This window comes from Lagenorhynchus albirostris, chromosome 3 (assembly GCF_949774975.1).
Source record: "Lagenorhynchus albirostris chromosome 3, mLagAlb1.1, whole genome shotgun sequence".
Lineage (NCBI taxonomy): Eukaryota > Metazoa > Chordata > Mammalia > Artiodactyla > Delphinidae > Lagenorhynchus > Lagenorhynchus albirostris.
Genome location: NC_083097.1, coordinates 72,920,948 through 72,934,690, shown reverse-complemented (window position 1 = coordinate 72,934,690; position 13,743 = coordinate 72,920,948). Strand labels below are relative to the sequence as shown.

Below are 13,743 nucleotides of genomic sequence, written 5' to 3'. Positions count from 1 at the left end.
TTGTATGACTCCATAAAGTGCCAAGATAGTATCAATATTGATAAGGTAGTAAGAAAGAATCAGAACCATGCACAGTTTTTTAAACAAATGATGTACAGAGGATCCCCTACCTACAATGGTTCAAATTATGATGTTTTGACTTTACAATGGTGAGAAAGTGATACACATTCAGTAGAAATGGTACTTGGAATTTTGATCTTTTCCCGAGCTCATGAGCTATGAGATGTAGACTCCCCATGACAATGGCAGAAGCAGTGAGTAGTAACCCCCAGTGAGCCACATGATCACGAGGGTGAACAACCAACACACTTACGACCATTCTGTTCTTTGCCTTCAGTATTCAATACATTACATGAGATATTCACCACTTTATTATAAAATAGATTTTGCCCAACTGTAGGCTAATGTAAGTGTTCTGAGCATGTTTAAAGTAGGCTGGGCTGAACTATGATGTTCAGTAGGTTAGGTATCGTAAATGCATTTTTGATTTATGTTATTTTCAACTTACAATGGGTTTTTTGGGATATAAGCGCATTGTAAGTTGAGGAAGATCTGTATATGCTTAGTTAAAATTTTAGATATTTTATACGAGAATAACATGCTTTTTTAAAAGCCTTGCACACAAGTATATCTCTGGTTATGAACAGTTCAAGTATAATATATTCTACTTCTGGTTGAAACTACTCATTTTGCTTTTCTGGGCTCTCATATCTTCATGTTTCCTTATTATTTTTTCAGTTTGGTGGCTTTTCCCTCCTTTTAAAAAATTGGATAGTCATGCTTCTCTGTAACCTTGGTGAGTCAGTTCAACCTCTAATTACTTCAGTCTCCTTCCCTGCAGGAAAGGCTGTCAAAATACAAAAACACTCCAATGTTTTGCATCATCTTGCACGCACACAGGGATAAGGAGGGATATAATTCTCCCAAAGAAGCAAAACAACTGGCAACATCCGGTACAACAACTTCTAAAGATCCAGTCTGACTCTGTCTTGAAAATCAGCCTCAAACTGCCCTTAAGTAATAATTACCCCATCTGCATCAGGACTATCTCATTGACTAGCCACTCAATGACATAATACCTGCTATCAACTTTCAGCACAAATGCAATCACTGCCATATTTTGTAAGACCAACAAAGTATCATCTGTACCTCAGGACAGTGGGATATAATAGGATACACAAAGACATGGCTCCCCGTTCTTTGGTAACCTCACATCAAATCGCTACCAAACACGTCTCCAGTCTTCAAAATAATTTAGTTATTAGAAAGGTGATTGGACAAACCAGCAAAGATTTTTTTTCACTAACAAAAAGCAAATCAGAACAGAGTTAGTCTTTTTCTCCAGTTACCCAGCATTCAAAGCTCTAACTGTAGTCACATTGTAATAATTTTAGACCCCAAAGCAGTGTGACCATTTGATGCATAATTTTCAACACATGTTTTATTAATCCATTCTTCCTGAGCTTCATTTAAAATACTGGAAACTATAAAAAGATCAGTGTGTTACTCCCCTGCCAGGGAAAAAAAAAAAAAAGAAAAGAAATGAAAAAAAACTAAACACGAAAAAAGCCAGAGCAACTGGAATCTCCGTCTTGAGGAAACACATGGGATTGAAGCATCCGCCGGAGCTCTGTCACCGACTGTCATCTGTGACTCTTCGGTGCTGAAGTCTAGATGTCACCAGGCTGGGACGAGAAGGCGTGCGTGCAGGCGAGTGAGTGTGTGACGGCGGGGGTCCGGGATGGGGACCTGGGGGCAAACGGCTCGGGGAGGGTTTTCCAGGAAGCCCGGAGCTCGGCTGCGCGAGCGGCTGCGCGTCGGGCTGGGGCGCCTTGGCCGGCACGTAGCGCCCGGCGTGACTCAGCGCTGACTCACCGCACCCGCTGCCGGTGGATTTCCCGGTCCGCGCGCTCAGCCACTTCTCGAAGACGCCTGCTCCCCCGTCCTTTCCTGCACGCGGACCAGTCCTGGCGCTTTCAACAGAGCGGGACAGATTTTTATAGCTTTTGAATCCCGATCAAGCAGGGAATTAACTGGCTTTGTTGTCTTTGACTTTGAGAGCTCCATAGTCCACTGATCAAATTCTTTCAAAGGCTTGTTGGAACAAATCCCTAACGTCGTCCTTCCACTTAGAGATGACCTCCACTCAGATTTTTGCTTCAGGCGCACCGAGCTCGCGTCTTATTTTGTCCCACATTTGGGGAGGTTATCTTTTCAATACGTCTGATAACTAGCCTTGGCTCAAACCCACAACTGTGGTGACGCAAATCAGGTCGGAACTTGGCATTATGTGTGGGCCTTGAGTGGCTTACTGTAAAAACCAGGGAACACTTCATAAAGACGTCCTTATCTGCCATCTCGCTTGTTGATTAGATGCCATGCTCATTTTCAGTCTGTCACTACCCTTTGCAAGGTCCTGGGATAGATTTAGATTGTTAACAGCCAGATTCTTGAGCAGTCATGTTCATTTCTTCCTCTGCAGGCTTCAGCACAGAGGGCAATAACAAGGCAGTATTTCTCCAGCTGTAGCCCACCGGCCACCTGTATGGAGAGTGCCAGCGGTACGTGGTCAGAAGGCATGTTCTTAGACCCCACTTCGAAGTGCCGACTCAGAATGTCCTGGGCTGGGGCCTGGAAATCAGCCCATATGGAATTCCAATGTACACTTAGGTTTGTAAACGACTAGGCAGAGGATGAGGGTATGAGATATTACTCTGTGAAGACTAGGAGAAATCTTTATGATCAAGAACACTCTGTTCTAAAATTGATATTGAAGTTCTGATGCCAGGTAATCATATTTCTAAAATTAGTTTTATATATAATACTGTGTTTGCTTTAACTGTGTATTAATATAGGCAGATTTTTTTCTTTTTAATTAGAAATTCAGGTATAGAATAAAATGAAGTACCTATTGAGTAAATTTTCTTATTTCGGACCAGTATTTCCCAAACCTGACTTTGCAACAGAATTACCCACAGAGCCTTAAAACATTCTAATCCCTGGGCCAGACTCTAGGCCTAAAGAACCACTATCTGAAGGTGAAGTCCAAGAACAGGCAGTTTGAAAAGCTCTGAAAGTTAGTCTCTGTTCCTTTGCAAAAGGCGACTATTCCCAAATACAATAGAAATGTCATTAACTGCAGGGTGGTTGGCCTGTGTTGTTCTATGGTGTTCACTCATCTCTCAGTCTGCACTGTTTGCTTTTTTTTTTTAATTATTATTTATTTATTTGGTTGCACTGGGTCTTAGTTGCGGTAGGCGGGCTCCTTAGTTGGGGCACGTGGGCTCCTCAGTTGTGGCAGGCAGCCTCCTTAGTTGTGGCATGCGAACTCTTAGTTGCAGCATGCATGTGGGATCTAGTTCCCTGATCAGGGATCAAACCTGGGCCCCCTGCATAGGGAGTGCGGAGTCTTATCTCCTGTGCCACCAGGGAAGTCCCCTGCACTGTTTGCTTTTGAAATCACCATTTAAAAAATAAAGTTAAAAGTGACCACATAAAGTATCAACTTACTTTTATATTGGTAAATTCACTTCTTCAGAAAGCAAGTTTGAAATATTTGTATTCTAAATCTTTGGAGGGGAGCGGGTGGGGAGAATGGTGGATGATTGGAGAATAATCTGAGTGTTGATTTTGAAATTTTTCTTATTCTTTTTCCTTGGATATTCTATTTACTCATTTTCTTTTTGTCTCACTGGATAGGTTTTTCACTTCATCATTGTTAGCACTGTGTGAAAAAGCTTAGATCTGACACACAGAGGCATCTCCATGCTGACTTTCTTATATAGCCTTGCTTCTCCAAGTGAGGTTTCTGGACCAGCAGCATGTACATTACCTGGGAACTTATACCTAGAACTACTGACTTAGAATCAACACTTTAGTAAGATCCTCAAGCAATTTGTATGCATATTAAAATTTGGGAGGTGCTGTCTTACAGTAATGGTAAGAGTTATAATCTGGGGCTGGTGGAAGAAAAGAGAAGAGACAGAAGTGGGGTATATTTGTTTCCTAGGGCTGCTGTAACAAAGTACCATAAATTAAGTGGTTTATAACAATAGATATTTATTCTTCCACAGTTCTGGAGGCCAGAAGTCAAAATCAAGGTATCATCAGGGCCATGCTTTCCCTGAGACTGAGTAGAATCCTTCTTCGCTTCCAGTGATAGTCATGGTGGATCCTTGGTATTCCTTGGCTTATAGCTGCATCATTCCTATCTTTGCCCCTGTCATAACATGGCATTCTTCCTGTGTGTCTCTCTCTGTCTTTACATTTCTTCTTATAAGGATATCAGTCATATTGGATGATGGCCCACCCTAATGAACTCATGCTAAATTGATTACATCTCCAAAGACTCTATTTCCAAATAAGGTCATACACAGTTATCAGGGGTTAGGGCTTCACCATATCTCTTTGGGGGACACAATTCAACCCACGACAGGAAGATGTGGAAATTCCATTTTCAATAAGTAAAATGCATTATGTGAAAAATAACATTAAAAATAATTATTGTTTTAAAATAACCTGATCACATTTTATAAAATAATTATAAACTATTCTCTCCCATTGGCTGTTATTTCACACTTTTATCTTGTATTCTCTCAGCTGGATAATGAACTCTTTCCAAAACCAACTTTCTTTGCCACCCTTTCTACATGATGCTGAGTTCATAGTAAGAACTTAGTAGTTATTAATTATGATAATCAAGCTATGACATACTATTGGACAAATATACAAAATCTCACATGTTTTAATCTATTAATGGTAGAGGGTAAGAGAAAATTCTACCACAAAGATTAGTTTGACCATAAAAATTAAGCCCTAAATTAAAGGAAAAAAAATACTTACAGCTAAAACTATAACCACATTGATGGGCAAACTGAAAATACCTTACGACCAGGGCAAGAAAATGAAGGGAATCCTTATAACCGCAGGAAAGGATAAGAATAGGACCAGAGAGGCAGCTCCAAGAGAATGACGTCTTTTTAAGAGCCCTTGACAGTTTGTAGTGGGCACCTGATTTTGTTTGCTCATCATGCATTTTCCCTCTTTCCTTTGAGAAAGCTCTCGTCATCCACTCCAACATTTTTGTGCCAGACTGTCAACCGCAGGGTTTCCCTTCCCCCTTCCTCCCAAGGCTAAAACACATGACTGTTTACTTTCTGTCCTGCACAACTGAATCTGGGTGAGTCTCAAAACTGTAGAAGTGGTTGAAGCTGAGTCATTTCAGTGGTAGTGCTCAAAGACACCAACCAGGTCTTTTTGTTTGTTTGTTCGTTTCAGCACGGAGAATACCAGAGTAACCCTAGTCACAGTCTTCCCAAGTCCCAATTGTTTAACTCTTCCTTTTATTCTGAGAGCTACTCAGTATCTTTCCAAATATTAATTTATTTAAAAATGTAAAATTTCAATGTTTATTTTTAACTTACTCTTTTCAGTTCATTATTTTCTATTATTTCATTACAATTTATTACTATTTTTTAATGGGGCCAAGAGTTAGCTCCAGCTGGTTTCTATTGCTTACAACCAAAGGAACATAACTACCATGAATATATTGATGGGGGGAACACATATTGCCTACAGCCGCCATACTAAGACAACCTGAAATAGTCGTCTGCATTCATGATGAACAAAATATGCACTCTTGAAATGTAATGAAGCTCTTTTCAGCTTATTTCAGTTGATTTTTTCAGCTATCATTATTGTCCTGTGTTTCAAGCTGAATCATTCTTCCCTCTGGACCATCCAAATTGCCAATGGGTGCAAAAGGGAGAATCACTCTTGTTATGCTACTTGTGGACACCAATAATCTTCTTTATGTTGCCTCCAGCTCCTCACTGTGGTTTTCATGATATTTGCAGTATTAAGGAGATTAAAGAAGAGTACTCCGAAGTTTCTAATTAGAGCTCTTTACTGGGGCCTAACTGGCAAAATAGAAACAGAGTCCCTGTTATGCCAGATTAAATGTGATCTTTTCTTTGCAAGCTTCATATTGGCCAATACTAAATAAATGTGTGTCTTTTGAGTTCTACAGATAAAATTTTATTTCATCAAGGTACATCAGCTTCCCAGAATCCTTAAGTCTTTACTCTTATTAATCTCTCTCCCACCACATGCTTGTATCAATAGTTGCATGGTGGATATGGTTTCATTTGGCTGGAGTAGGGAGTTTATAGGGAGAATAAGCCACCAAGGTAGCTGTTTTGAAATTATAGTGAATCATGAATATCATGGAGAAGTATGTAAACATAATTCTTTAATGTTTTTTGATCAAGATAGTGACATTTATTGAGTACATATTATATGCCTGGAACTACATTATCCATTGATTTCCTGCTTATGATAGGTGGATTTCATGCTCTTACACCACCTATGACTTTATGTAAAATATTTAAGACTCAAAAAAATTTTATCAATGACAGACAATATGAATATTTACTTTGTTAGAAGAGGGTATATGCTCCCCATTCTTTACCTTTCTCTTCTTTCTGTTAAATTCTGTCATCTGTATATTTCCTTTTATCTTATTGAGATTGATAACATTTACATACTTGTTCTGAGGTTTGTCTATAGATTTGACACAACTAAAAAAAATTCTTAAACAGCATTTTCATTATATTATGACTATATGACTAGTCACAGCAGAGAAAATAGTGTAGTATGATTACATATCCTTTTCTACAGTCTCTTGTTTTCCCTAAAGTTTCTTATTGTCTTGCCCTTTTATTTTTTTCTTCCATTATCTCCCATAATTTTTTTTAAAAAATTGTCAAACATACTACCTGGTCTGTGGAAACCTCTTTTTCTAGGACATGTCCAGCCTCCGGTCCCCCTTCAGCCTCTGAACTGATTGCTCTCTAGGCCTGGTGCACAGCTATACCTCTGAGACTCCTGTGCATTGTAGCAGTAGGTTACAGCCACTGTTTGCTGGATCTCATATCTTTGTTCCTTAACTTACTCCCTTCACTCTCAAATATCTTTTAAAGAGAGAATGCTTGGGAGATACCTGTACTAATTCTTGCATATTTGAAAATGTTTCTATTCTGCCTTTACATCTAATTGATATTTAAGCTGGCTATAGAATTCTTGGTTGAAGATAACTTTTCTTCAAAAAGCTTGAGAGCACTATTTTATTTTCTTGTAATAATATTGCAGATGAGAAATCATATGAAAGCCAGAATCTCAATCCTTTTTTTCTCTTCTCCAACCTTTGAATCTCTTTTTATTCTTAACTTTCTGTAAGTTCATGGAGTTTGTAGGCATTTTCTCATTTATTCTATTTATCATTTAGTAAAAACTTTTAGTCTGAGGACTCATGGCTCCCTTCAGTTCTTTAAATACTTCCTGTTTCTATTTTCTCTGATGTTTCTTTATGAAACTGTTATAATTTAGATCTTGGATCTGGATGAACTCTCTATTTTTGTTATGACTTTCTTCTATCTTATGTTTTCTTGATTTTTTTCTATTTTCATGCATTTACTTAATTTTATCTTTTAATCCTTCCAATTATGTTTTCACTTTGGCAAATATACTTTTAGTTTCTGAGAACTTTTACTTAGTGTCTGATTGTTCTTTTATTATAACATCCTATCTGCTCGAATTTCTCTGATAAACTTATTAGAGTTTTTTTTTTTTTTTTTTTTTTTTTTTTGCGGTACATGGGCCTCTCACTGCTGTGGCCTCTCCCGTCGCGGAGCACAGGCTCTGGAGGCTCAGGCTCAGCGGCCATGGCTCACGGGCCGAGCCGCTCCACGGCATGTGGGATCTTCCCGGACCGGGGTACGAACCCGTGTCCCCTGCATCGGCAGGCGGACTCTCAACCACTGCGCCACCAGGGAAGCCCAGTTTTTTTTTTTTTTAAGAGTTCTTTGTTCCCTGAATTATTTATGTTTACTTATGCTGGGTTTTCTATTGATGCATTTCTTTCATTTTGCAGGTTTTCTTCTAATGTCTAGGAATTGTTGATTGTGTTTTTGTATTATGAAAAGCACCAGAAATACATCAATTTAGGATACATAAGCCCCTAGGTCCTCAAATTCCAAAATGATCTTATTTTAGGGCATCGAGAATCCAGTTTGTTACTAGCTGTCATAGTTCTCCCAGGCAATGTTTGTTTTCAATGCCCCTAGATGAAAATCTTCAGTTTTTGCTTTTTGTTTTGGATTAGCACAAATGCCTGATGGTTACATGTTTTGAGCTAGATGGCTGGAAGTAGGGAAATGGGGAACATTGTTCATTCACTGTTGTTCACTGTTCTCCACAGGACTTTCACTTTCTCTCGATGTTTTTGTCCCACTTTTCACCTGTTATCCTTTCTTACATCTCTCAGTCTCTAAGAAGAGAGACTGTTTGGGTGGTACAAATAGGCAGCCTTCTGCATTTTCCTAGAAACTCTCAAAAAGTACAGATTCCTGGGCTCGACCTAGGGATCCTGATTCAGCACATCTGGGATGGGTCTAGATATCTGTATTTTTTTTAATACCTTCCCTGGCTCATGCACACATTCAGTTTCGGGCACTACCAAGAAGTTACTAGTTTCCTGAGGAGGAGGTAACTATATAAGATAAAGCAGATGTAGGAGGCTCAGGACTGGGCAAATGACTGGGTACAGAAAGAACAAAGAGGAAGGAATCAAAACTGTCTACTAGGTTTTAAGCCTGAGTTGACTCCCAGAGTGATAGTGCCATTAGCATAAAAAGGAAAGTGATCAGAGGGGTAGGTTTTACTTTCTTCCTGATTTTTACATCCAGATATTGTACTAAGTGCCACTCCCACAAAATATTACTGAAGTGCTCTTTTTGTAGAAAGATTACTAATAAGAATGATGTTAGATACAATAGAATGATGAATAAATAGATGTGTAAATACATTTTCAGGCTGGAGAACTAGTATTTATATGCACAAACAAAACAATCTACTCACTTTAAACAACTTACAACGGTAATTAAAAAGCATATATAGAGCATTCTAAAACTAAATGTGAGTAATCTACTGGTGGGAAGTTCCTGCTTTCCTTTCAATCAAGTGTCTTAATTTTGCAAATGTAAAAGAGCAACATTCAAATATACAATAACTCTTATACTTACTACATTTGAACACAAATGCAAAGAAAAAAAATCAACCAAAACCCACAACAGTATCTACAGCTATTTATGTCTTATATCCTTACTAAAGTATTGCTATTCACACATTTCAATTTCTATTAATAGAACAGCCTGATGACTCATTTTGTACACTGACAGTCTAATGAGGATGTTTAGATATGTATGTAATACCTATGATGACCATTAATAGCTCCTTCACATTAAAACACATTTTTTGGGAAATAGTTCTAGGAAAATACTGATTTTTTTTCTTTTTAAAAATTCAGGTATAATTTACATGCAGCAATTTTTACCCTTTTTAGTGCACAGTTCTGTGAGATCTGACGAATGCATACAGACACACAGCCACCATCACAGTCAAAATACAGAACAATTTCATTATTCCTCAAAGTCTCCTCCAACTCATTTAAAGTCAAGTCCTACCTTCCCCCAGCCTTCAGCAGTGAGTGATCTGTTTTTTCTACATATAGTTCAGGATTCGTGCCAATGGAAAAAAGTAATCTGAAATACAGATCTCAGGCCTGACATGATGAAAATCTAATGCCACAGCTATTGTCTCTCACAACTGTCACTCATCATGTTTTAATTTCACAGTTTTGATTTAATCTTTTCTAAATACGGCACTAGATAAGTACAGAACAAGATAACAAGAATTCCCAGCAAAGGAGCCAGGTTGGTAATAGCACTACCCCCCTTTCGCCACCTCCCCAACCTTTTGGGTTTTATTCTTTGTGACATTGCATCTCCAGGACACTGCTTTGTATGTTCACAAGGACCAGAGCTTCTGTACTAGCTCAGAAGCTTAACAGGAATCACAGCTTTGATTTCAGGGTGACTTCTTCACTTTTCTTATCACGCCAACTAGGATGCCTTTACCAGCCATCTTAAGTTGTAATGCACAGTGAAATTGTATTTGAAAAAAAGAATAAACATTTTCAATGATGTACCCTCAGATTCCCCCCCTTTTCTAAGATATATAGTTAAAAATACTGTTTTCAGCCATGGATTATATTCTTTTTCTTCTCATGAAGCCTCCTTTAAAAAATAAACCCTATATTGAGTTAGAGTTTACATACAATAAAATGCACCCATACTGCGTGTACCATCTTGTCAAATGTATATACTTGAGTAAACCATCACTACAAATAAGAGCATCTCCCCCCTCAAAGCCTTCCTAATACACTTTTCAGTCAATCCTACCTCCACTCCCAATCTCAGGCAATTGATCTGCATTCTAACATGATAGATTAGTTTTACTTTTTCCAGAATTTCCTACAAACAGCATGTATTCTTTTGGGTCTGGCTTATTTACTTAGCATAAATTTATGGAGATTTGTCAGTGTTGTTGCATGTATCTGTAACTTGTTCTTTCTTTTCCCCTCTGAGAAGTATTCCATTTTATGGATATACCATTTGTTTATCCATTTGCTTGTTGAGGGACATTTGGGTTGTATCCATTTGGGGGCTGTTATGAGTAGAGCCACTATGGACCTTTGTGTATAATTCTCTGTGTAATATTCCTTTTTCCTGGGCAAAGTTCTAAGAGCAAATGGCTGAGTTGTATGATTAGTACCCATTTAAGCTTTTAAGAAACTACAACCTGTTTTCTACAGTGATTGCATCATTTTACATTCCCACAAGTAATATATAAGAATTCAAGTAGCTTCGTATCCTCAGCGCCACTTGGCTTTGTCAACTTTTTAAAATTTTAGCCATTCTAGTGGGTTTATAGAGCTGTCTCATTGTGATTTTAATTTGCAGTTTTCTGAAGACTAAGGACATCAAACAATTTTTTCATGTGCTTATTGGCCCTTTGGATAGCTTCTTTAATAAAATGTCTTTTCAAATCTTTTGCCGATATTGTTTTGGATTGTTATTTTCTTACTGAGTTGTGAAAACTCGTCATATATTCGGAAAACCAGTCCTTTATCAGATATATGTATTACAGATATTTTTCCTACCTTTTGGCTTGTCATTTCATTTTTTTAATGGTGTCTTTTAAGGAGCAAAAGTTTTTAATTTTGAGAAAGTCCAATTTATCAATTTCATTCTTTTATGACTTGTATGCTTTATGCCCTAAGAAAGCATTGCCTATCCCAAGTTTGCCATGAACATTTATGCTTTACTCAAGAAGTTTTATGATTTTAGCTCTTAGATTTAAGTCTCTGATAAATATCCAGTTATTTATTTATTTATTTATTTATTTATTTATTTATTTATTTATTTTGCGGTATGCAGGCCTCTCACTGTTGTGGCCTCTCCCGCTGCGGAGCACAGGCTCCGGACGTGCAGGCCCAGCAGCCATGGCTCACTGGTCTAGCTGCTCCGCGCCATGTGGGATCTTCCCGGACCGGGGCACGAACCCCGCGTCCCCCGCATCGGCAGGCGGACCTTCAACCACTGCACCACCAGGGAAGCCCTCCAGTTATATTTTTGTTTACGGTATAAAGTACGTGTTGAGGTTCATTTCAAGTAGTATTTGATTAAAAGATAAACTTTGTTGAAAATCAATCGACAATATCGTTTGAGCCAATTTTTTAAAATTTACTGTTGATTATATTGAAATATATGTGTATGGAATAGAATCATGGAATTATATATACTGATTCCAGTAACAGACTGCCTGAACTACTCTAGCTTTATAGTAAATGTTGAGATCAGTCAATAGAAGTCTTGAAATTTTATGCTTCTTTAACAAAAGTGTTTTCTAGGTTGTTTGCAACCTCATGTAAACTTAAAAATTGACTTTAAATTTCTACAAAAAGCCTGCTGAGCTATTGATTAAGATTGCATTAATTAATTTGAGGAGAATTTCCATCTTAACAATACTGAGTCTACTAATCTATGAATCCAGTATATCTTTCTATTTATCTAAGTCTTTTAAAACTTCTTTCATTAGTATCTTGAAATTTTTAATGTACAGGTATTACACATATTTTGTTAATTTTATCCCTAAGTATTTCATGTTTTTCTGTGCTGTTGTGAATATAATTTTTCTTTAATTTCACTTCCAGAGGATAATGACTAGCATGTAGAAATGCAATTGCTTTTTTATATTGACCTTGTATTTTATAACTTTGCTAAATTCACTTGTCACAGTAGTTTATTTGTGGATTCCTTTTAATTTTCTATTTCTATAATCATGTTATTTGTGAGTAAGTACAGCGTTACTTCTTCCTTCCCAATCTTGTCTTTTACTTCTTTTCCTTGCCTTATTGCAAAGGCTAGGCCCTCTAGTCAAGGTTGAATATATGTGGTGAAAGCAGACATCCTTGCATTTTTCCTAGTCTTTGTGGGGAAATACTCAGTATTTCAATATGAAGTATGATGTTACCTGTAGGTTTTTTATAGTTGCCCTTCATTAGACTGAGGATACTCCTTTCTTTTCTATTTGCTGGGAGTTTTACTATAAGTGGATATTGAATTTTGTCAAATGCCTTTTGGGCATCTACTGAAGTTATCACATGGTCCTTGGCCTATGGAACTTACATTCTAATGGAGAAAATCAGATTATAAACTAATAAATAAATATATAATATATTCATTGAGAATAAGTGCTATAGAGAGATGTAAAAAAGGCCTAGATGATACATTGTTATTTGCAGAAGATGGTAAAAAAAAATGCTTTCTAGACATTTGAGTGAAGACCTGGAGGAAGTGAAGGAGAATACCATGAAAATATCTCCGGGAACAGCATTCAGATGGCAAAGAAAACAGCATGTACAAAAGAGCTTGGTGTGTTTGAGGAATATCAGGGAGGCCAAGGGGGCTGCAGTGGAGTGAGAGAGGAGAACAGGAAATGAGGTCAGAAAGGTAGGAAGCCCAGCTCATGAAGGGCTTTTAGGCAAATGAACTTTGGAATGAATGAAATAGGAAGTCATTTTAGGATTTTGAACATTAAAAAGATACAATGTGTCTTGTATTTTAGCAGGATCACCCTGATATGGGAAATAAATTATAGGAGGCAAGGGTTGATGTAGGTAGACCAGTTAGGAGGTTATTACAATTGCCCAGATGAAAGACTGGACCAGTATGGTAGCAGTGAAGCTGAAGAGAAGTAGTGGGGTTCTGGACATATTCTGAAGGCAGAGCCGACAATATACCCAATGGATTGGAAGTAGTCTGTAAAGAGGAGCCAAACTCAGATCAATTTAATTCCAAACCTATACTTTCTCTAAGTATAGGGAAAAAAATCTGTTTAAAGAAGAAAAAGGGAGAAAAAACCCACACAGTTGGTATGCTTAAAAACTGTAAGAAACTAAGTTGAAACTCATGGTCACTGGTGAATCCAAACCATTTTAATCACCCCAAATATTTTCAGTCTAAATGGCTCATGGTGTCTGCCTAAAGTAAATTCAATGTTATGAAAAAATGTAATATACAGGTTGTATGTCGATTTATGAATGCTTTAGAGTTCTGAGCATATAAAAATACTTTAAAGTTTGGAAAATAACTAATAATAGAGTAAAATGAGAATCATAGCAATCCTACAAAATATGAGAAGAACAACTATAAGTCCTACTATTCTATAGGTTATAAATTTAAAAATGAGATAAATATATGGCCAAATCTAATGAGTCAGAGACTAGGATCAGAGTCTACTGATTCGAATTCTAGCTCAGTTATACTCTTTGATCAATTGCTG

At 37.5% G+C, this 13,743-nt stretch overlaps 1 long non-coding RNA gene across 1 annotated transcript in view; it reads left to right on the top strand.

Moving 5' to 3' along the window:
- The first annotated feature begins 1,169 nt into the window (after window positions 1–1,169).
- The window catches only part of LOC132518148 (uncharacterized), a 31,406-nt gene continuing 18,832 nt past the window's right edge, over window positions 1,170–13,743 (top strand). Inside the window, exons 1-2 of the long non-coding RNA XR_009539869.1 lie at window positions 1,170–1,714; window positions 2,483–2,670. This is a non-coding gene — a long non-coding RNA (uncharacterized LOC132518148). The remainder of the gene's footprint in view (window positions 1,715–2,482; window positions 2,671–13,743) is intronic.